The sequence below is a fragment of the Moschus berezovskii genome, chromosome 9 (assembly GCF_049115385.1).
Source record: "Moschus berezovskii isolate FMDL1 chromosome 9, NW_MosBer_1.0, whole genome shotgun sequence".
Taxonomy (NCBI): Eukaryota; Metazoa; Chordata; class Mammalia; order Artiodactyla; family Moschidae; genus Moschus; species Moschus berezovskii.
The window spans coordinates 18,219,406-18,240,327 of NC_142468.1; the positions used below are offsets into that span (position 1 = coordinate 18,219,406).

At 53.5% G+C, this 20,922-nt stretch overlaps 1 protein-coding gene across 3 annotated transcripts in view; it reads left to right on the top strand.

The window, feature by feature from the left end:
• MIDEAS (mitotic deacetylase associated SANT domain protein) overlaps positions 1 to 20,922 on the top strand; it is a 69,001-nt gene that overhangs the window by 20,040 nt on the left and 28,039 nt on the right. For 2 of the 3 annotated variants that reach the window (XM_055436482.2, XM_055436480.2), the window contains exon 1: positions 7,278 to 7,950. The exons of the other annotated variant lie outside the window; for it this stretch is intronic. The gene's annotated coding sequence lies outside the window, so the exon portion shown is untranslated. Of the gene's footprint in view, positions 1 to 7,277; positions 7,951 to 20,922 lie in introns of those variants that run through there. 3 annotated transcript variants of the gene reach the window in all.

A 20,922-nucleotide genomic window follows, 5' to 3' on the forward strand; every position in this document is an offset into this window, starting at 1 on the left:
CTCCTCTCCACATCTGCCAGGGCTGAGGCTCTGGGTGGGCGTGGGAGGTACCAACGAAGGGGGGGCTGTGCCTGTGATGGAGGCAGAGGGGAGGTAGGTGCCAGGCAGGGGCTTGCCTGCTGGTTCTGAAATAGGTTCATTAAAGTGACCTCCTTGGAGGGAGGCTGTGCTGGGAGATTCTGGGAGGAGCCAAAGGCAGGTAAGGGCTGCAGAGGGCACCTGAGTGCATCTGGTTTAAGGGTCACCCACTGAAAGGCTGGTAGGGAGTAGGGGGATCTCGATAACAGAGGCAGGCTGAGTGCAAGAGAACAGTGCAGGCGAGATGATAAATGACAGTGACCCGTGGCCTAGGAAGGGGTGGAATCTGTGGAAAATTGGGAAGTGTACCTCCCATCACAGTGCCTGGCACAGCTACTTGACTCCACCCTGGAGAAGGAGGGCCCAATGTAAGCAATGTTCCTTTTTTTTTTAATGACAAACCAGAAATCCTGATTTTTAACTTAAATCTCCTGATTTAAATAATGTTTGGAAATACATTTAATTCAATAAAAATAAAATACATTATATAGGTCAAATGCAGTGTATCTGGGAATGAGCCTAGCTTGTGAGCCTCCAACCTGTGACCCCTCATTACTTGATGGTTTTTCTGGGAAAACAGGCCTAGGGAGGCATCCTCATATAGCAGAGATCAGGACTCAGAACCTGTCTGACCTTGGAAGAGCTGTTTAACCTTATCTATAAAAAAGAGGATAATGGCTTCCTTGGGGTGCTGGGTGGACCCGTTGGGGTCGCATCGTGTCAGGCATTTAGTAGATGCTCAGTTAATGTGTTGATAGGTCCTGTGTAGGGTCATCTGGAAGATTAAGGGAAGAGCTAGGCCCAGAACGTTGCTCTCCTGACTCCTTGTTCAGAGCTTGTTTCGCATCACATTGGCCTGCTTTCATGGGAATTTTCAGAGATGTACGAACACAGAGGTCCTTCTGACCTCTGGGAAAATACAAGTCACTTTATGAGAGCTTGCCTGACAGTTACTGAGCTCATGTAATGGGGACTTAGCTCTGTGGGCTTTGCCTTGCAGTCCCCAGAACCCAGGAGATCCATTCTCAGTAGCAGTAGTAATAATAATAATAATACCATACAGGGAATTCCCTGGCAGTCCAGTGGTTAGGGCCCAATACTTTCACTGCCAGGGCCTGGGTTCGATCCCTGGTTGGGGAACTAAGATCTTGCAAGCTGGGTGGCAAATAATAATAATAATACCATATACCATTGACCCTAAGAAGCCAATGATTATAAAACAACCATTATTTTATGCAAACTATGAAAAAGAAAATGCTGCTAGTTATAGCATGATGTGCTGTCAATTGTAAGATGCATCCTGATTTCAGAGATATTAAAATGGGGGAAATGTGCATCTTAGAATGGAAGAAACAGAATGGTAATAAAGTAGTGATAGTAAGTGTTACATCTTATTGCTTACCTCAGATTTTCACAAATATTATTTTATTTGTGCATTTATCAACAGGCATTTAATTTACTAAGCACCCACCATGTATAGGCACCAGGGACACGAGGTGACTCAGGCCTAGGCTGTGCACTTCAGTAGCTCTGATCCTTGTAGGGAGATGGTACAGGAAGCAGCTGTAGAACAATGTGTAAGGTATGGAGGCAAGAAAAACAGAGAATGCCATGGGAGTTAGGAGAGAGCATGGCTGTTTTGATCCTTAGGGGCAGAGACTGAGACAGTTGGAAGTGCCTGGGATTGACAGGAAGTTCCCCGAGGACTTCGCAGGTAGCTCAGTGGATAAAGAATCCTCCTGCAGTGCACCAGACTCGGGCAGATGTGGGTTCGATCCCTGGGTCAGGAAGATTCCCTGAAGGAGAACACGGCAACCCACTCCAGTATTCTTGCCTGGAGAATCCCAAGGACAGAGGAGCCTGGCTGGCTGCAGTTCATGGGGTCACAAAGGGTCAGACACGACTGAAGCGACTGAGCATGAGCATGCACGCGGAGGAGGAAGGGAGTGAGCAAAGCGGATCTTGGCTGAGGAAGAAGCTAAGCAAGGAAGGATGTGTTGCAGCTGGAACTAGCTTCAGCCAGATGCCACAGGGAGCCCTGCAGTTGGCATTGCACCGGCACAGATATGATCCCACCTTGACGGAAGGGTGACCCATCTTTTGGACCCAACCCTCTCTGACACCTCCCCACCCCCAGTCAATCATTGCCTGCAGTGCTCTCTCCCAGCAAGGGTTCCCTTTGAGAAGGGAGCAACTGCGAGCCCTTAGCAGCCAACACTCAACAGTAGCTGGGGAATGGTGTACCAGCCTAATAAAAGGGGATCTGTGGGAGTGGGGGCCTCCAGCAGTGTTCACTGCAATGGCCATCCTCTGCTTGAAGGAGTCAAGGAAGGCTTCAGGGAAGAACTGCCATTAAGCTCAAGTCAAGAGCAGGGTAAAGTTTACCTGTAGATACAAGGAGGAGGAGCATATGGGAGAAAGCAGACCTCTTGGGGAACTTCAGGTTGTTTGACTGTGTGGGCCTGGGGCTGGGAAGTAGGGCAGAGCCAGATCATTCCAGAACCGCAAGTGCCTAACAGTCTGGCTAACAGCTTTTTGCAGCAAGTAATGGGTTTTTTTTTTTTTGGCCACACTATGTGGCTTGTGGAATCCTTTTTCCCCCCTGACTAGGAGTGAACTTGCGTTGCCTGCATTACGAGGCAGATTCTTAACCACTGGGCCATCAGGGAAGTCTGGTGGGAGCGATTGAAAAGGAATGTGATCACTCTGATGGAAGTATGGGTGGTAAATGTCCTAGACTAGATCAGTTAGAAGGAAAAATGGTAGCCAATACTTAGGAAAGAGTTAATCTACACCATTGTTTTAAGCTCTTATCATCCCCATTTTGCACATGAGAAATCCAAGGGGTTAAGTAAGTTGATCAAGGTCATCAGGCTAGTGTGAGCCAAGAATTGGACTCAGGTCTCAGCCTGTGCTCTTAACCTGTACATCCTCATGAATATGAATTTTGGCTTCTAGTCCAAGATGCATCATTTGTATTTGTTTTCATTGAAAAATAAGGCTTTAGAAAACTGCCCAGTGCACACACTGGATCTCAGGGGTCCTGTTCCTCTTCACCCATAGCCATAATGTAGGGAAGCCGAGTTCCAGAGAACAGCCCAGGAAGGAATCCATTTTGGGGCTGGTTTTGCAGGGGGCGTTGGACTGTGCTGAAACAAGGACTTTGGGAAGCTGGCAGCTCTGGTTCTGTGAAGAAAGGGCGTTTCTGTTTGTGGCCCTGCCGGCCCGCCCTCCCTGGCGGCCACACCTGTTTTGTCCTTCTCCCTATCCCCAGCCAGACGTCTGTCCCAGAGTGACAGCAGCAACTGGGGACATCTGCAGAAGCTCCCTCTCTGGCCTGACAAAGGCGCTCAGAACCTGGCCCAGGCCGGCGAGAGAGGGAGGTGGAGGCGGGGGTCGGTGGGTGGGCCACAGCGTGAGGACAGCTGTGGGCTGCTGTGGCGGGCGCGGCCCTGTCCCGGAACAGGTGAGGTCAGCGTGAACTCAGGTGGAGGGCCCCCTGGCTTTTCAAGGGTAGAAGAGAAGGCAGTGCAGGGGCTCCTCGGCACATGGTGCCTTAACTTCACAGCTGGGGTTTCGAGCCTTCTGCTCCCTCAGAAAGGACGTGGCCAAAAAAGGGCGTGAAGAGAAGGCACAGGCGTCAAAGGAGTGTCCCTACTGGTGATGGGTGGGCATACTGTGGAAAAGCTTGGAGGGAAGGACACAAAGTGCAGGAGTTGGGCGGGAGCCTTGGAGAGACACCTGGAAGGGACACTGAGTCTGTGCTGGAAAGAGGGTGTCTGGGCAGAGCCCAGCAGAGAGGGTCACCCCAGGCTGATGGGGTGGACCTGGGGGCTTTTCAGAGGAAACAGAATCTTGACGAGGTTCTCGAAAGGGAAAAGCTAATTTGGGGAGAAGAGGATCTAGGATAAAATGGTAAAAAAAAAAAAATGTATTGTAACCTCGTATATGTACACAGCATAATACAGCCGGAAAACCATCTTTGTCTTTGTGACTCTCTAAATCCCTAGAAGGTGGCATTCTTTTATGGTTTGTGTCGCAAATACTTTACAGTGCATCTCATAGGGACCCAGAACTCAAGACTCAGAGAAGCTAAGGGTCAACTTCCCTAAGATCACACAGTGGATTGGCTTTAGTTAGGCAGGATCCAGACTCAGTCCTGGTTCCCTGTTCTTTCTACATACGGCCTTGTCTTTTTTCTGTTGTAACTGTAGGTCATGAGGTCCCAGAGATAGGTAGTCCCTTTATTCTGAAAAGGGAAATGACAACAGGATGCAAGGCATGTTAGGGACATAAGGTGGACTTGAGATTTCCTCAAAGGTATTTGTACTCTCAACTCCCCACATTCTTGCAAAGGTTGGTTATTCACTTAAACACACTCTGTGTGCTGGCCTGGATGGGAAGTCCTGACAGAGAAAGGACAATGGAAAAAGGACTGGAAAGCAGGCATGGGGTTTGGGGTAAAGAAAACTCTTTTAAGTGAATGATGGAAACAAGGTTAATGGAGGCAGGTGGACGGGTGGTGAGAACCTGGCTTCCGTGGAAGCTTCTTGAACTGAACAGCTTTATTGGGATAGAATTCACATACCATAGTATTCCCCCATGCAAACTTCTTCATGGTCTCAGGTTGCCCCAGAAGAGGATGCGAATGATGACCACTCAGGGCAGTGAGGGGTAACTCGGAGCAGAGTCCAGAGAGCCGATGCGATTCCTGGAAGCCTCTTGAATGCCATATTCTGTGGTCAGTGGGACCCAGAGTTTGAGATCCTGTCTAGGGTGCTTTGCTTCCTGGAGTGTTTCTCAGCAGATGCACTCCCTGGGACCTGGAGCTCTGTACTCTTTGCTGTAGTTTGTAGCTTGCTGGTGAAGAAATGCCTGCTCTCTGGGTAAAGTCCCTGGACCATCTCTCTCTCTTTTTTTCTTTTCTTCCGCAAATGGCACCCTTTTTAGTTGCCCCTGCAGGAAGGGTTAGAGCTTCTAGAACCAAAACTTTCACTTTCACATGTCAGTGATTCTGCACTGTCATATCTGCAGCAAAACTGACCTCCAGGGCCTTCCTGGAAGAGCTGCAGCTTTCTTTACACGTCCTCATCTGCCGGCCTTTGGGAGGGAGACTTCTCCTGCCAGGCAGGCGCCATCTGGGACAGTCTTGGGCCCTCCTCCCCTCCACGCGCACATGTCCCTTCTCCTCCCTCTCTTCCTTTGTGAGCGAGAGCTACTCCAAGATGAGCAGGGCTGTTCCAGGTCACTGACTCCTGTTTCTCATGCATCTTGCCATCCACCCCTGCTCCCTGTGCTGCTTCTGGGCCCAGCCCAGCAGCTCGGCATGGGACAGGGAGGGAGTCCTGGCGGGACAAGGCTGAGGAGTGCCCTTTGGAGTGGCTCCCACTTGTTCCCTGGAGGCTGGGCTCTGGCTTCGTGGTGGCAGGCTCTTTTAGGAATGTGCTCCCCAGCCAGGGTTCTGGAGGGGAACATCCCTGGGCTGGTCTGCACTGGCTCTTGGGAGGCTGGCTCTAGGCTGGCCCAAGCCCACCTCTAGGGACCAGGTCCAAGGGGGAGGTCAGGATGGCTGCAGGTTTGCAGAGGAACCGGGCAGCAGTGAGCACTGGAGACCAGGTGGCTTTGCTTTGGTTCCCTCACTTGGATGAGGTGTCAGTGGGAAGGAAAATATCAGACAAATGGAAAAAAAAGATTTTGCACAGAACCTCTGCCAGGAGTCCCGGGAGCCCAGCTTCTACTTGGGGGCATGCGTGCCAGAGCACCTCAGTCCCTCAGCGACTCACTGCCTTCCTCTGGGGGAGATGGGAAGAGGAAGAGAGGTGACAAACTATTGGCTTGCCTTGTGATCGTGTGTAAGTCACTCGACCTCTCTGAACCGCAGTGTTCTCTTCCATAAAATGAACGAGATGAAACTTCTCTCACACACAGGGTTGTTAAGTAGGCTGTGTGGGGGGACATGCTTTGAGAATTGCCAGGAACAATACTGTCAGAGCAGATGCTAAATCGGAGAGTCTGGGCTTTGCTTTGTTGGAGGTGGTTTCCCTGGCTCCTCTATTCATTTTTTGGCAATCACAGAATCACGGGTTTTAAACTGGAAGGAATTTTAAGAGGTCATTGGGTCCAGTCCCCTGACATAATTATCTTTATTTTGCAGATAAGACTAAGTCGTCATTACTGTGACATATGTGTAAATAAGCCCTTTTCCTCCTGGGTAAGGTGTGAGTTCCAGCTGCACACAGGGGCTCCCACCAGCGAAGGGGTGAAAGAGGACAGGAAGGTCATGCCTCTTAGAAGCAAGCGTGGGGTTTTGAAGGTTTTTAGGCAGAAGGTACCAGTATTGTCTCTGTCATCCACTGGGGGCAGGGGGAGGGCCAGGGTGGGGAAGGGCCTTGCCCTGCAGGCTCAGAAGGGCGGTGAGAATCACATTCTGCTGCCCCTCCTCTTCCCCCTGAGAGAGCAAAGGATGCACCTGCCTCTCAGGACTGGCCACGGAGGAGGGGGGGGAAGCGGCTGCTGCCAGGACACAGTATATTCTTCAGTGGCTTTTCCTTCAAAGAAAAATCTCCTTCTGACCCATCTCCTTGGGAAAAACAAAAACAAATGAAAAGAGCCAGGGAAAATGGGCTTCCTCCCCAGGACTTACTCCTGGCCCTGGAGCCTCACTATAAGGATACTTGGGGGCCAGCAAGAACCACCTGAGTAGCAGAAATGTTTCCCATCTTCCCCACCAGTTGAGGAGGCATCGTGGGATGGCATCAGGTGATGGTAGGAAAGGTAGGGGAAGGGCAGCCCAAAGCTGCCCAACCGTGGCTTCAGTTGCTAGAATTAAACCGAGGCCCTTTTTACATCTAGATAATCGAGACATGGGTCTTTTATAGGAGCTGGGACCAGTCTCTCAATAACCTTAACACTGCTAGCCAAAAAGGGAAACTGGGGAGACTGTTAATAAAGTGCCTTGGAGAGGACTGCGCGTGCCCTACCGTATCCAAAACCAGAGTTTTCTTTGTGGAAGAAAGCGACTTGTGTCCTCCCCAGCATCACACAGACTTTCCTGGCAGGCCCGATGGGTTTCCAAACATTTCGTCACCGTCTCCTCCTGACCTTGGTGTGAAAGGAACGAGCCGCGTGGCCTGTTGGTTCCAGCAAAGCCATCGGGGGGCACCGTTCCTGGGCTGGGGGAGGGTGGCGACTGACTCTGGAGTGGAGGTGAGGTCTGCTGGAAATCCCCAGCCCCGGCAGCCGCCGGAGGTTTAAAGACGCCTTCCCCGGCCTTATTTGGTCTCAGGAAGTGGGCGGCGCCGGGCCTGCTGGCTGAGAGGCCGACCCGAGACAGTTGTGCTGATGAAGTGGTAGAGCTGGTTCCTGCTCGCCGCCGTGCCGCGCGCGCCGGCCGGCCGCTGGGCGCTCCGCGCTCCCAGCCCGGAGTTGTGCAATCCTTTGTAGCACGCCAGAGAGTCCTCCTTCGCTGTTGCCTCTCGCCCTCTCTCTCTTTTTTTTTCAAGCTGTGAGCTCAACCGATGAGTCAGAGCAGTGCAATCCTGACACTGCATCGCAGGACTGGGGGTGACACGGAGGGAGGGAGAGCGATCGCGAGGCGGAAACCACGGGCGCGGGGTGCGTCGAAGCTCCTGCGCCGCAAGCAAGGGGTGACAGCCCGCGTGTCCCGCCTGGGCCCCGCCAGCAAACTTCCCAGCCTTGGGAGGCGCGGGCTGGCGGAAACCCTGCGAGCGCCGCGGGGCGGCGGCGGCGGCGGCGCCTGTTTGTTTTTAAAATCGGGAGTGCGTGCAGGCGGCTGGAGCCTGGGAGGCTACCGAAGGCGGCGGCCCGCGGCGGAAAGAGGACAGCCGATGCGGGAGCTCGGGCCGGAGCGGGGTAAGTGGGGCTGCCAGGCCGGCGGCCGAGGCCTGCACGCGGCTCGGCGCAGAGCCCGCCCTGGCGGCGGCGGCGGCCAAGGGACCCCGGGCTGCGCGCGAGCAGAGGCGGCTGCTGGGCGCGCGGGCTGCAGGTCTGCAGGCGCGGCCCGGAGCGGGGGCGCGGGGCGGCGGCAACTTCTGCGGCCCGGGCGGCGGGGGAAGCGCGCGCGTGTACGTGCGTTTGCCGTCCCGCCGCGCGCCCCTCCGCGGCCCGCACCCCCTCGGCCCGCAGCGGCGTGTGCAGCGCCGGCCAGCCGTGTTTGTGCAGCTACGCAGCTCTCGCGCGGCCCCCGCCCACCCGGGCGCGGCCCCGGCAGGAAAACCTTCCCAAGCCGCCGGGCCCACGGTGGCGGCCGCGGCACGTTCAGGAATACGGCTGCTCCTCCTCTGCCTGAGCAAAACGTGGTGTCCTGCGGGACTCGCTTGCATGACCTAGCCGGGTTCCGGGAGGCGGTGGCGGGCGGGGGGGGCTCGCGAGCTGCGGGAACTTGGCGCGGGAGCCCTTCCCCTTGCACCGGAGAGTGGACGTGGAAACTGCGCCCGCGCCCGGAGTTTGGGGGACGGAGGTGGTGGGGAACCGGAGCTAGTGCAGCAGAGGCCTAAGCTGGAGCGTTGCGGGCGGGCCGAGCGGCCTCACCCCGCGCACCCCGGCGCTGCTGGCGCACCTCGGACCTGTCACCCCGCGGTCGCCCCCGCGCGCCCCGGGCGGTTCAGGCCTGCGGAGCCCTCCCGCCGCCTCACCTGGCGGTGGTGCGTTTGGTGGTTCCCGTGCGGAGCTCGGGAGCCCGGGTCTTTTTCTGGACCCTGCGTATGGCCGGCTTGATGGAGGTGGTCACACCAGTCTTTCACTTCACTCATGCAGGAGCGCTTGCACCTCCAGGACCCCCCCAACCCAGGCTTCTGGATTTAAGGGCCTGGGGCTTTCAAGCCTCAGCCCCAAGGAAGCCTCAGGAAGGCAGGCCTGGAGGAGGTACCTGCCACCCTAAGCGGGGGTCGGGGTAGGGGGGGTACCCTGGGTATTCCAGCTCAGCCTCCAGAGTGAGCTGCTGAAAGGATGAAAGGGGAAGTTCCTCTCCCCCATTTAAAACTTTGTCGGTCACAAACTTTAGTGGCTACTTCCTGCTTCCACCATCCCACCGGGACCTGAGTGCCAGCCTGTGGAGCCTTGCTCAGGGGATGGTGGGCTGGGCGAGAGCTGGCTGGCCTTGAGCGACTATGGAGGCCACCTAGGCACGTGTGTGCAGGGGATCCCTGTTGGCAGTGGTGACCGGGGCGGGGAAGGGGGAGGGGAGGTCTGGCTTGCTCCAGCAGGGGGAGCCTGCCTGGTGGCCTCCTGGAGGTCTGGCCTCTGCTGGGCCCTGCAGCTCCAGGACTGAGGCTGGAGCCTTGATGAAGGAGGATGAACCGCAGCTCTGCGGAGAAGCCTCTCTTTCCTTGTGGGGCCCCGGCTGAGGCAAGGAAATCATCTGTCTTGCTCCAGAACCTCCCAGTGATGGGGTGCACATGCCGCTTTGGCGTCAGAGAAACGTACTATTTTCATAGGTTGTTTGTTAGAAGGCTTCAGGAGGAAGGGGAAAGGAGAAGCCATCCTTGGTTGGAAATTTATGGATCCTTTTTTTTTTCCTACGGCTCTGGACAGTGAATAATAGGAGTGTAAACATTCAATTACTGTGATAAACCATCTCATCGCCTGTCTCTGGCCCAGTCTCCTTTCTAATTGGATTAGCCTCTGGCAGGTTACTCTGGTCTGAGTAGCTCCCAGGGGCCAGGGGGGTGAAGAACCTGGAGGGTTCCTTCTCCCACTCTTCCAGCCACACAGCTCGCTCTGGGAAGACCTGACTGCTGCCAGTGTGGCGTCTGCAAACATCGCGGAGAACCCACTCTCTTTCTGGCTCTGTCAGCCCCTCACCTCCCACCTTCCCACCCCCCTCAACTGGGAAAGAGTGCCTTGGAGTGCTCGTGGGGATGAGAGTTCAGCTTTTAAATGTGGAATTTAAAAATAGCTTGAGTGTTTAGCCCTGTGGGCCACTGCTTTTAATAAATGGAGAAAAATAAAAAGGCAATATGCAGTTACAGATATCAGCTGAAGGCCTCCTGTGGTAGGGGAACTCAGGGAAGGGCTGCCCAGTGGAGTCAAGGCTTCTGGGACCGCTGAGTGGGAGGATGGGGGGAGGGGGTACACAGAGCAGAGTATACTGGAATGGGGAGTGGGATCGTCCAGGAATCTTGGCTTTGACAACCCCTCTGATGCAGTTGGGTCTCACAGAAGGAGCCCTTGCTCCTGGTGCAATGAGGATGACCACAGGTAGCGGGGAGACTCTGGCTTAACCTTGTAATCCTGTTTCAAATGCCATTTCTTTGGAGAAGCCTCAGCCTTCTTCTGAATGCTCCTTATATAGTCATTTGTGTACCTCCTGTAGGGTGGTGGTCAGAACACACACTGGGAGCTAGAGTTTCTATACCTTCATAGAGTTGCAGTGAGATTTTGCAGGTCAGTATCTGTACATCAAATGTTGAAAGCTCGTTTCAGCATCACCACAGCTCGCTCAGGTATATGCTCTATGTTGTTCCTATAGTGTCCGACATCTAGTATTTAGCTAAACAAGGGAGTGAAAGATCTCCGTCCCAAAACTGTAAACTTAGCATGTGGAGGGCCCAGTGAGTCCGGCTGCTGGAATTCATACTGTGCCATTGGTTTCAAAGGAGCTGGTCCATGTGTGATACTGGCAAACCCAGTCTTCTGGCACTGCCCAATGGCTGGCCTTCTGGAGAGTGTGTCCCAGTAATTCTGACCCCAAAGGGACCTCAGAATGAAAGGGTACTGGAGCCTCCTGCCTGGGAATCTGCTAACCTGGGCATTTCCTTTGACCAGGCCAGTTGGCACCCTTCCTGTGTGTGCATGCATTAGTATAGAAGCCGCCTGGGGCCTCCATTCTTCCCAGACACTCCAGAGGCTCCAGAAAATGCAGCCAGGGGTTGAGTTCCATTGGAAGAGTAGCTTCTGCATGGGATCACCCTGCCTGGATGGGGCTGAACTAAACTCTTCAAGTTGGGCTGGAGCTGGGTGGAGTGTGCTGAAATCCCCAGTTCTTACTTACGGGATGCATTTGCATTCGAAGCAACATTCAGGATACCGTGAGACTGTGAGCTCATTTTATGAATCAAAAGCATTACAGCATAAGTTCGGTGTTGGAAACTGCTCTTTGGAATCCAGATCACCCTCCCTCCACCCCCAACAACATGCACGCTTACAGGGCCCTCACGGTCACATACCTGGGAACAATAACAGTTAGCAGGGCAGCAGCAGTTCAGATTCCGGAGCCATCAGGCAAAACTTGTCCACACCTACTTTCATCTCCACACTCCGAGCACCACTCCTGGATGACGTGTGGACAATAGCTGGACAGTGATTCTGAAGGAAGCCTGGCAGACCTGGTTTGTTCTTCAGCTTCCCCGCTTGCCATGTGGCTCAGTGTTGATTACCTTCATGAACCTCAGTTTCCACACCTATAAAATGGGGAGGATAATAGTTCCTCGTGGGGTTGCTGTGAAGGTTGAACAAGATCATGCACGCAAAGCGACTGACCTGTAGCAGGTACTCAACAGATGACGGCTAGCATCTCACCCATTCCTACCGCACCAGCTCCTGTGTGCCTTTTGCTCCTTCCAGGGAAGGGGACAGGAAAGGTGTGCTGCTTGTGATAGGAGGGTGCCCGGATTCCAGGCCACTGGGGCTTGTGGAAATAAAGCTCCTGTTCGAACTCCCTAAGCCTTGGGCGGAACTGTGTGATACATTCCTGCCTAGACCAGCCCAGACCCTGCTGCTTGGGTTCTTTTGCAAGGGGTTGTGTCCCTGCAGCTGATGGCTAAGGGCTCAACTTCCCAGAGATCAGACTGTGCTCTTAGGAACCTACCCGCCCAGGCCTCAGGCTGAACTGCTCACGTGGGTGGGAGGAAGGCTGCTTTCTCAGTCAGGGAAAAAGTCCCCTTGTTTTTGCTTCACCTGAAGCCTTTCAGTGTGACCTCAGTGGAGGTTTGGGGTGGAGCCTGCGGTGGGAGTTGCTCCTAAGAGCGCCTTGGCTCTTTCAGCAATTGAAGTAGCAGAGGCAGAGTGGGAGGGTATGTGTGGGAGGGCCACCAAGGTATTATTATATAAGAAAGTTGCCACATGTGGGAAGAGAGCTGGGGTTCTGCAGGGGTGAGGGTCGGGGGCTCCCTGAGGGACTGGACTTGCTAGCTGTGGTTTTCGGGGATGGGTGGGGAGAACAGGGAGCTGGAGGCCGGAGGCGTCCCTGGCAGTGGTTGTTGATCGTGCTCTTCCTGGAACAGAGCCTGGTACTATGGCCAGGTGGAAGGTGCTCCCTGTACCCTCTGCCTTTCTCTCCAGCCACAGGGAGCTCGCGGTGAGAGCTATTTTTTTTTTCCAGGCAATGATTCTTCCTCCAGGAGTCTCAGGCATGGAGGAGGGGAACAGCCAGGGCAAGTTTGTCCAGGTCTAAGCTTGGAGAGAGGGAAGTACAATAAATAGGCTTGCGGCCAGAATGGGGTTCCCTCTGGAAAGCCACCCATCTCCTCCGGGGAGGTGAGGTCAAGAGAGAAAGGAAAATGGTGAGGGATTTCGATTCCTAGCTTTTTCCAGCAGCTGAGTGGACAGAGGCCCTAAGCCAGCCAGCTGTTGCCAGAATTTGCTAGCTGTTTGGAGGGGAAGGCCTTGGAGCTCAGAAAGGAGCTTAGAAACAGTGATAACTCAAAGAGTCCCAAGAGTGCATGTGGGCTGGCCTCTCTCTGCCTTCCTCCTGCTTTTCCTCTACCTTCTCTTCTTCTTCCCAGCCTGCTGGCAGCTCTTGGGTCACACCTGGCTGGGCCTCAGATCCTCTTTCCCACCTGACCTGGCTCTGTCTGACCTCCCCAGCCAGCCCTGGATCATCGTTCTAGGCTCCCCAGCTCCCAGGAGTCATCCCAGAGCTGGAAAAACACTTTGGGACAGTTAGTCTTTCACGTTCAGAGAGGGAAGCTGGAAAGCAGTGAGTTCCTTGAGGTTCCACAGACTGTTCCCACTTACGCTTTAGGAAGGGGGATAGGCTCCCGAGTCCTGTCCCTGGTCCACTGCCCTGCCCTCCCAGTTTAGAAACGGGGAAGGGCCGCTTCAGTGCAGGAAGAGCCCAGAGGAATACTGTCTCGGCTTCTGGGTGTGGCCCCGTCTTCGGCTGGCTCCATAGTTATTTATTTGTCTGTGTGTGTGTGTGTGTGTGTGTGAGAGAGAGTGAGTTTTGCGGTTGGGAGACTGGATCTGACTGAAAGCAGAAGTACCCACGCTCTGTGCACTCTGCAGCATGCAGATTGGCCTGAACAGGACAGTCAGGAGAGGAAGATGGGCAGAGGCCCCTCTGCTCGGTGGCTGCTGCTGCTCTTTTTAATCCCTGCTCAGTGCTTGCACACTTGAGCGTAAACAGCCCTTCCATGTTGCTAGCAGCTGCCTTTCCTTTCTGGCTTTGGTCAGAAGAGCTGCCAAAAATAATCAGGCGGGCACTTCTACTTGTGGGACACTCACTGTGGTGGCCTCGGGGCAGGCCTCCTTGCTCCCTGCAGGCCCCAGGGCCTCCGGCATCCCTGCCCAGACTGTCTGTGGCTGACTGCACTGCCGCCCCCCCTCCCCACCCCCGGCCCAAGACTCCCTCAGGTGATGGCACTTTCCCTTTTATTGCTTTGAGAGGGAGCCCGGGAGAGTGGAGGCACCATTACATGCTTGGAAGCCCTGCCAGATTTCATCCAGGGGCTCTTGTCCCACCGTGTCCCTGCAGGCCCTGTTGACACAGCTGGGGAAGTCTGGGGAGGCCTGTGCCGAGTGCTCCTCCTGGGCCCCTGGGCCAGATGCCTGCAGAGTCCAGTGCTGTCGCCAGGACTCCTGGTCCCCCTGTCCTCTTCCTGCCTGGCCAGTCCTGCTCTCAGCTGACTGGGGAACTGGAAGGGTCAGGCCATTTTGTTGCCCTCCAGGTGTTGAAGATGAATCATGAATAACCTGCCCCTGCCCAGCAAGGGGGATGAAATCATACCTACTGAGCTCGTACTTTGTGCCAGATACTTCATATGTGTGTGTGTATATATATATATAAAACCCTCATTTAATCCTGCAGTAATATGTGGTAAAGATATTATGCCCATTTACTGGTAGGGAAACTGAGGCCCACAGAGAGGCAGGTGATTGGAGAAGCTGGGACACCTTCTGTTTGACCCCAAAGCCCTGTCTTTTTATCAGGCAGCTCCCACTCCTCTCCGGGCTGTTTTCACGTGCACAGGGAACAACAATGCTTTGACCCTTGGAATGAAGTGTTGATGGTAGGAATTCAGGCACCATTAGACTGGCTGATAGGGGAAATATTTGGGGCAGGGAAGGGTGGGGAAGACCCCTCTGAGGCCTCTCTCAGGGGTCAGGTGTGTGTGTGTGTGTGTGTGTGTGTTGGGGGGGTGGGCAGTGGTGGATTGCTGGAAAGTCACTCATGCATGAGAGGACTGGAAAGGTTTAGTTTAGGCCTCCCAGAGACCTTCCAAGCATCTCCTCCTTCCCAAATATCCCAGCCACTGTTTGTCCTGAGAACAGCTCTGGGGCCACAGGCTGGGGTTAGGTGGGATCTTGGGTCTCCCTTCCTGGCTACTGGGTGTGACCCCAAGGCCCATCGTTCCAACTGACTTGGCCCAGGTCCCAGAGAGCCCGGTTGGTGTGTACTTGGGGCTTGGGCTGGATGCTCTGCCAGTGCTGGGTGCCAAAGGCCTCTGGGTGTATTTCAGGAACAATAAAGAATAAGTCAACACAGGAGAAAAGGTCTTGCAACAGCTGCTCAGAGACCCAGAGAAACGCAAGGAATGTGTGAGCTTTTGGCAGAGGCCCTGCGTCTTGACCGGAGCCTGAGAAAGGCCGTGACACTGACTGGATGGCTGGACGAGTGAGGCAGGTGGCCGGTACTGTGCTTGCTCTGCAGCCCATCTGGGAGGCCCCAGGCAGCCATGCTGAGAGCCCGCATGCTTGCTGGCAGCAAGGTTTTGTGCTTCTTGATCACTGACAGGTATTGGAGAGCCATATTGTCCCCATTCTTATCCTCCAAACCAGCAGGGTTCCCCCCCAAAAAAAACACTCCCCCCAAAAACAAAACAAAAAAACTCCCTTTCCTCCCTCCCCCGAGGCCATCAGGTAGGTCTTAGTTCCTTCTAGAGCGGGCCAGGCGAGAGAGCCAGAGCTGATGAAGACACACACGCTAGACACCTGCCTCCCCCTTCCTCCCAAGAAGGGGAGGCTGCAGTGGCAGGTCTGAGAGAGCGGTAAGTCTGAGAACATCCCCTGGGGGCCCTGACCGTGTGTTCTTGGCCAAGTCATGTTACCTCCCGGGATTTCAGTTCCATCAGCCATGAAATCAAGATTTGGACCAATGGTTTTTGGGGTGGCCTTGAGCATCTGTTTCCTTTACTCAGTATGCACGGTGAACAACCTTTATTTGGAGATTTCACTTGTGAAGAAACCCTTCTGAGAGTCCCATGCAGAGAGGTGCTGGGGCTGATGCTTGGCGCCCTGGGTGGGGGCCATTGGCACTAGTAAGGAACCCAAGCATGGACTGACTTGACCCAGATTTCAGGGTGCCAGGGGAGGGGGCAGGAACCCCGGGCCCTCATGGGCATTTGAGGCAAGTCACGGCTTTATTTTTAAAGAGCTGTTGGCCGACTGTGGGTGTGGGGCTGGAGCGTGTGGGAGGGATGTGGCTTCCTCTTAAACTGAAGATGTTGAGCTTTACAAGTTGGCCCAGTGATGGTGATCACCAGTAGTAGTAGCGTCTTCATCTTCAAAAGCCACTTGCCTCCCAGGCCTTGCTCACTCACCTTTCCTGACCAGCCACACTTCCACAAGATGACAGCGGTTTTCAGGCCAGCCGAAGCCAGGGAGAAAATGGAAACAGCCCAGAGGCTGCTGCCATCCACCCCAAGGAGCCTGAGGTGCACCCCAGCAGGAGACCGAGCCTGTGGCCCTGCAGACGGGGCTCTGGGTTCCAGTCCTGGCATGGCTTCTGTACTCCTATGACCTCAGCTCTTCAGGTGCCTCGCTGAGAAGGGAGACTGTCATCATACCCACCTTATCTTGAGGATTTAACAGGATCCTGGGTGTAGGGTGCTCAGCACCATGCTTGGCACACAGTAGTGCCCTCTAGAAATGTCGGAGGTAGTGATGATGGTCGGAGAAGGCAATGGCAAGCCACTCCAGTACTCTTGCCTAGAAAATCCCATGGATGGAGGAGTCTGGTAGGCTGTAGTCCGTGGGGTCGCTAAGGGTCAGACACGACTGAGTGACTTCACTTTCACTTTTCACTTTCACACATTGGAGAAGGAAATGGCAACCCACTCCAGTGTTCTTGCCTGGAGAATCCCAGGGACGGGGGAGCCTGGTGGGCTTCCGTCTATGGGGTCACACAGAGTCGGACACGACTGAAGTGACTTAGCAGCAGCAGCAGCAGCAGTGATGATGGTGAAATAGAAACCTTATTTTTGCGCTGTTGGGCTCCAAGCCCTGCCTTGTATCTTGCCAAAAGGTGGGGCCTCCTAAATGGTGCATGAAGTATTGTTATTGGCATCCTTGATTCTTGCTCCTGGCTGTGTATCTGCAGGCAAGTTTCTTTCCTTCTCTGGGCTCTTTGTGGAATTACCGAGTGAACTGTGACATCCCTTGAGATTTGGAATCTGTTTAGCTTCTCCAGCTGTTGCTTGCTTTGGTGGTTGGCTCTGAAGAGAGGCACAAGCCAGCTTTCTCCATGTTTTGTGGAGACCCTCATTCCAGAGGGTGATCCTGCTGACTCTGCAGCTCCCAACTCATCCCCGTAGTCCTCCCACCTCAAAGCACTATGGGCTCTCCTAACTTCCAAGAGGGTCTTGAGATGCTCTTGATTTTGAGGGAGCCTGTTCCTGCAGACCGGGGCTGGGATTATTTTTTGGGAGGGAGTCTTATATACTGTGTTCTACTTGGAAATGGCCCTAGGAAAAGCAGCAGTTCTAGGAGGAAACATGAGAAAGTGGAGGGTCCACAGCTGGCTTTGTGGGGTTCTCATGTGTAACATTCCTTCTGAAGCCCACAACACGATTTTAGACTTTTTCCTGGAATTATGATGAAACGACCAGGGACTTTAAAGGCAGACGACAAGATTTTGAATCTTGCTTCTGCCACCTTAATAACAGAGCCTCCATTTCCTTCTGTGGCATGGGGACAGTGAGGAGATGCCTGGGTAGGGAGATTGTGTTTGTGGATTAGGGTATGTCAGCTGCCTGACATGGGGGAAGTCCTCTGTAAATGTTAGCTTCCTTCTTTGGGGGAAGGATCTGCCTTTTGGACATTCAGTAGATTGGCTGGGGGAGTGAAATATTTGCTTATGACCATTTTCCCACGGAGAAGCAGTACTGGTTAACAAGCTGTGATAGCCCTAAAGGGCTCTCCCTCCCCAACTTGTTTTGATTCTGGGATCAAGCTTGGGGTTGGGATCAGTTTCAGTGTGTGTCTGGGGTGGTGGCTGGGAGAAGGGCTACCCAGGCATTTGCAAAAAGTCCGAAATCTGTGGCTTCCTAAGGCTGTGCAGAAGGTGTGGAGAACATGGTCTCAGTAAGGGAGTGGCCTTTCTGAGCTGTGAGAACTTGACAAGTTACTTCTAACCTTCATTTCCTGTAAATTCCCCAAATTTCCTTCTATTTTTGGTTTCTGATTTTATCTCATTTTGATTGGAGAACACACTTTGTATGACTTCAGCCCTTTCAGATTTATTGAGACTTGTTTCATGGCCTAATTTATGATCCTTCCAGGAGAATATTCTGTGTCCCCTTGAGAAGAATGTGTATTCTCCTGTTGTTGGGTGAAATGTTCTATGGATATCTGTTAGGTCTATTTGCTTTATAGTGTTCAAGTCTTCTGTTTCCTTGTTGATCTTTTGTTTAGTTGTTCTATCCACTCTTGAAAGTGAAGGCTTCAAATATTGTTGAATTGTCTGTTTTCCCATTCAGTTTTGAAAGTTTCTGCTTCATGTGTTTTGGGGGCTCTGTTGTTAGGTACAAATATGTTCATAATTATATCATGTTGATGGATAGACACCTTTACCATTATGAAACATCCTCCTTTGTCTCTAAGAGTTTTTGTCTTAAAGTCTATTTTGTCTAATATTAGCTGAACCATTCCAGCTCTCTTTTGGTTACTGTTAGCATGGTATACTTTTTTTTCCCTCCTTTTACTTTCAACCTATTTGTGTCTTTGAATATAAAGTGTGTGTCTCTTGTTAACAGTTGGATCATGGTTTTGTTTTGTTTTTAATCTGTTTCCCCAACCTGTGCCTTTTAATTGGGGTGTTTAATTGTTTACCTTTAAAATAATTATTGAAAAGACTGGATTATATGTCTGCCATTTTTGCTTTTTGATTACCGTGTCTGATGTCTTTTTTTACATTCCTCTGTTACTATATTACTCTTTTCTTTTGTGTTACATAGATATCATTCCAGACGTGTAAAACGGGACAAAGAGGAGTAAGGGTTAAATAAGATGTTGCCTGCGGTGTACTCAGCACAGTGTCTGCCAGGTGGTTAAAGCTCAGGTGGGGCTTAAGCCGTGTAAGAACCAGAGTCAGCCCTAGGGCTCCTGGGACCCCCTCATGCCTCCTGGGCAGGGCACGGTGTCTGGCTGGTGGCTCCCAGGGGAGTGAGAAGCAGTAGGTCCTTGGAAACTGCCCTGGGCCAGGATCTGACCTCTAGCCTTTCCTCTGCTCTAGCACCCGGGCACCCTCTGGGCTGCTCAGGAAGCACTGCGGATTTCCCCACCTGGACCCTGTACCCCGTTACCAGACCCATGAACCGATCTCTCAGGGTGGGTTTGAGAACCACTGCTCAACACTGACAGGCAGCAGAGTGTGATAGAGACCCGGTGATAGGCTTGGGTTAGAATCCTGGCTCTTCCCTTGGGACCTCAGGCTGTGACCTGGTACGTTACTTTTCAGAGCTAACCTTTTCTCCTTTCTCAGGTGGGAATAAGTGGTTGTACAAGTAAGCAATACTCGCACTCACTGAACACATGAGCAGAGCTAGTGGCTACACTGTATTGTGGCAGTTGCTTGTCACAGAAGTGATTCCTGGATACAGGCCTTGGTCCCCCTCTCGTTTGCTCCTAAATTCCTCGAAGGCAGAAGAAACCAATGAGTGGTGGGTTCTAGATCAGACATGGTTACCTGACAACCAGTTCACTGTTTCCTCTCCATTGGGCCACGTTGCCTCCAGGCCCTGCTTCTCCCAGCCTTGCTGCAGAAACAGAAGGGAACTGAAGAAGCCTTGTGGACTCATGGTTAACACCGAGTAAAACCATGCAGATTCAGAAAGGGTGAGAACAGTGTGTGCTGGAGGGCTGCCTGGAGGAGGTAGGCTTTGAAGGGAGGCAGGTTGTCAGAGTGGCAACAGGGCTTCCAGACAGAGCGAACTGCTCCAGCCAAGGTTCAAAGTCAGGGAATTCTTCCAAGGGTCAACTATTCCCTGCATATATCTCGAGCCCCAGGACAGGCTACCTTGCATTATAATTCATTTGTGTTTCTGTTCTTCTCCCCCACTGGACTGGTAGCTCTGTGTGGGTAGGGACTGTATCTCATCTCCTCTGTCTCCTCAGAGCCTGGCTTATAGCCAGTTTTTGGCAAATGCTTGTTGAGTGGATGAAGGGGCCGTGGGCAGACCTGCAGGGCTACAGAAGGGTGTGTGTGTGTGAGAGGGGGAGCAGGAAGGGCAGGGCCATGATGAGGGAGGTCCCTGCGAGTGGCCTTCTCTGTATGTTAGTCTGGGGCAGAATCTGGCACTGGGGCTCAGGCACAGACTCCAGGGAGCCCTGCCCTAGACCTGCCAGCGAGCCAGGCCCTTCCAGAAGAGGAGCCAGGCCCTTTCAGAAGGGGAGGGTGGAGCTGGAGCAGCCTCTGATGGTGTGAACCCTTGTAGGGCCTAGAGACAGTTGTGAAGTCCCTGTGAAGCCCTCTCCAGAGGCTCAGTCACTGAAGGGCTGGCTGCAGGGACACTTGCTTTGTCTCTTCTGGAGACAGCCCAAGCCTGCCAGCTTCCACTTTCACCCTCCCCCCCGGAAGTCCCGAGTGCTGTAGAAGGGGATTTCCTGAGCTGCCTGTGGTCCTCGGTGGCCCTTGCCCAGGAGGGAAGCAGGCCAATCCACCCCCCCACCCCCCCAAGTGTGGATAAAAGCTGGACCAGGAGTTCAGTCCTTTCCAGGCTCTGCCTCGACCTCGAAGTTTTCTTCCCTGCTGTAAAACGGATCTGGGTGTCCCGACTTTCTCAGACATCCTGGGGGTGTTTGTGTGGGCCGTAGGGGAGGGGATGATAAAGGGAGATGCCTGAATGAAGCCCCATAGTGGGTGCCTCCTATGGCAGAGGATTTCCTCTCACTTATATCCCTTTAAAAGCATCTCCATGTTGGCATTGTTACAGCCCAAGCTCAAACTGCAGGCAGCTCGAACCCTGGCCAAGCCTCTAAGCCTGTCCAGCTTGACGGCTGGGACCCCTGGGACTCGTGACACCCTGGCCTGTCAGCCTGGCCTCTGCATTTCAAGGCTGATGTTCAGTCTGGAGAAGTGATAATCCGAGGACTCTCTGGGCTGGGAACAGGCAGATCATGGGTCTGCTCTCTCACACCCCCAGGGGAACTGACACTTGTGGGAGGCAGGTCCTCATCTCTGTGGCTGGCGTCTCCTTCCTTACTGGTTTTGCATGCCTCCTGAGAACAGGACTTGTGTGTCCAGTGGCTTGGAAAAACGGGGCCCTTCAGCCTGGGTGTGAACTTCCAGTTAGAGGGGGGCACACAGCACTTCAAATGATTACACTGTGCCCAGAGGCAAGGTCTACCTAGGGTCTGGGCAACTCTAGCTGGCCCAAGATGGTTGTT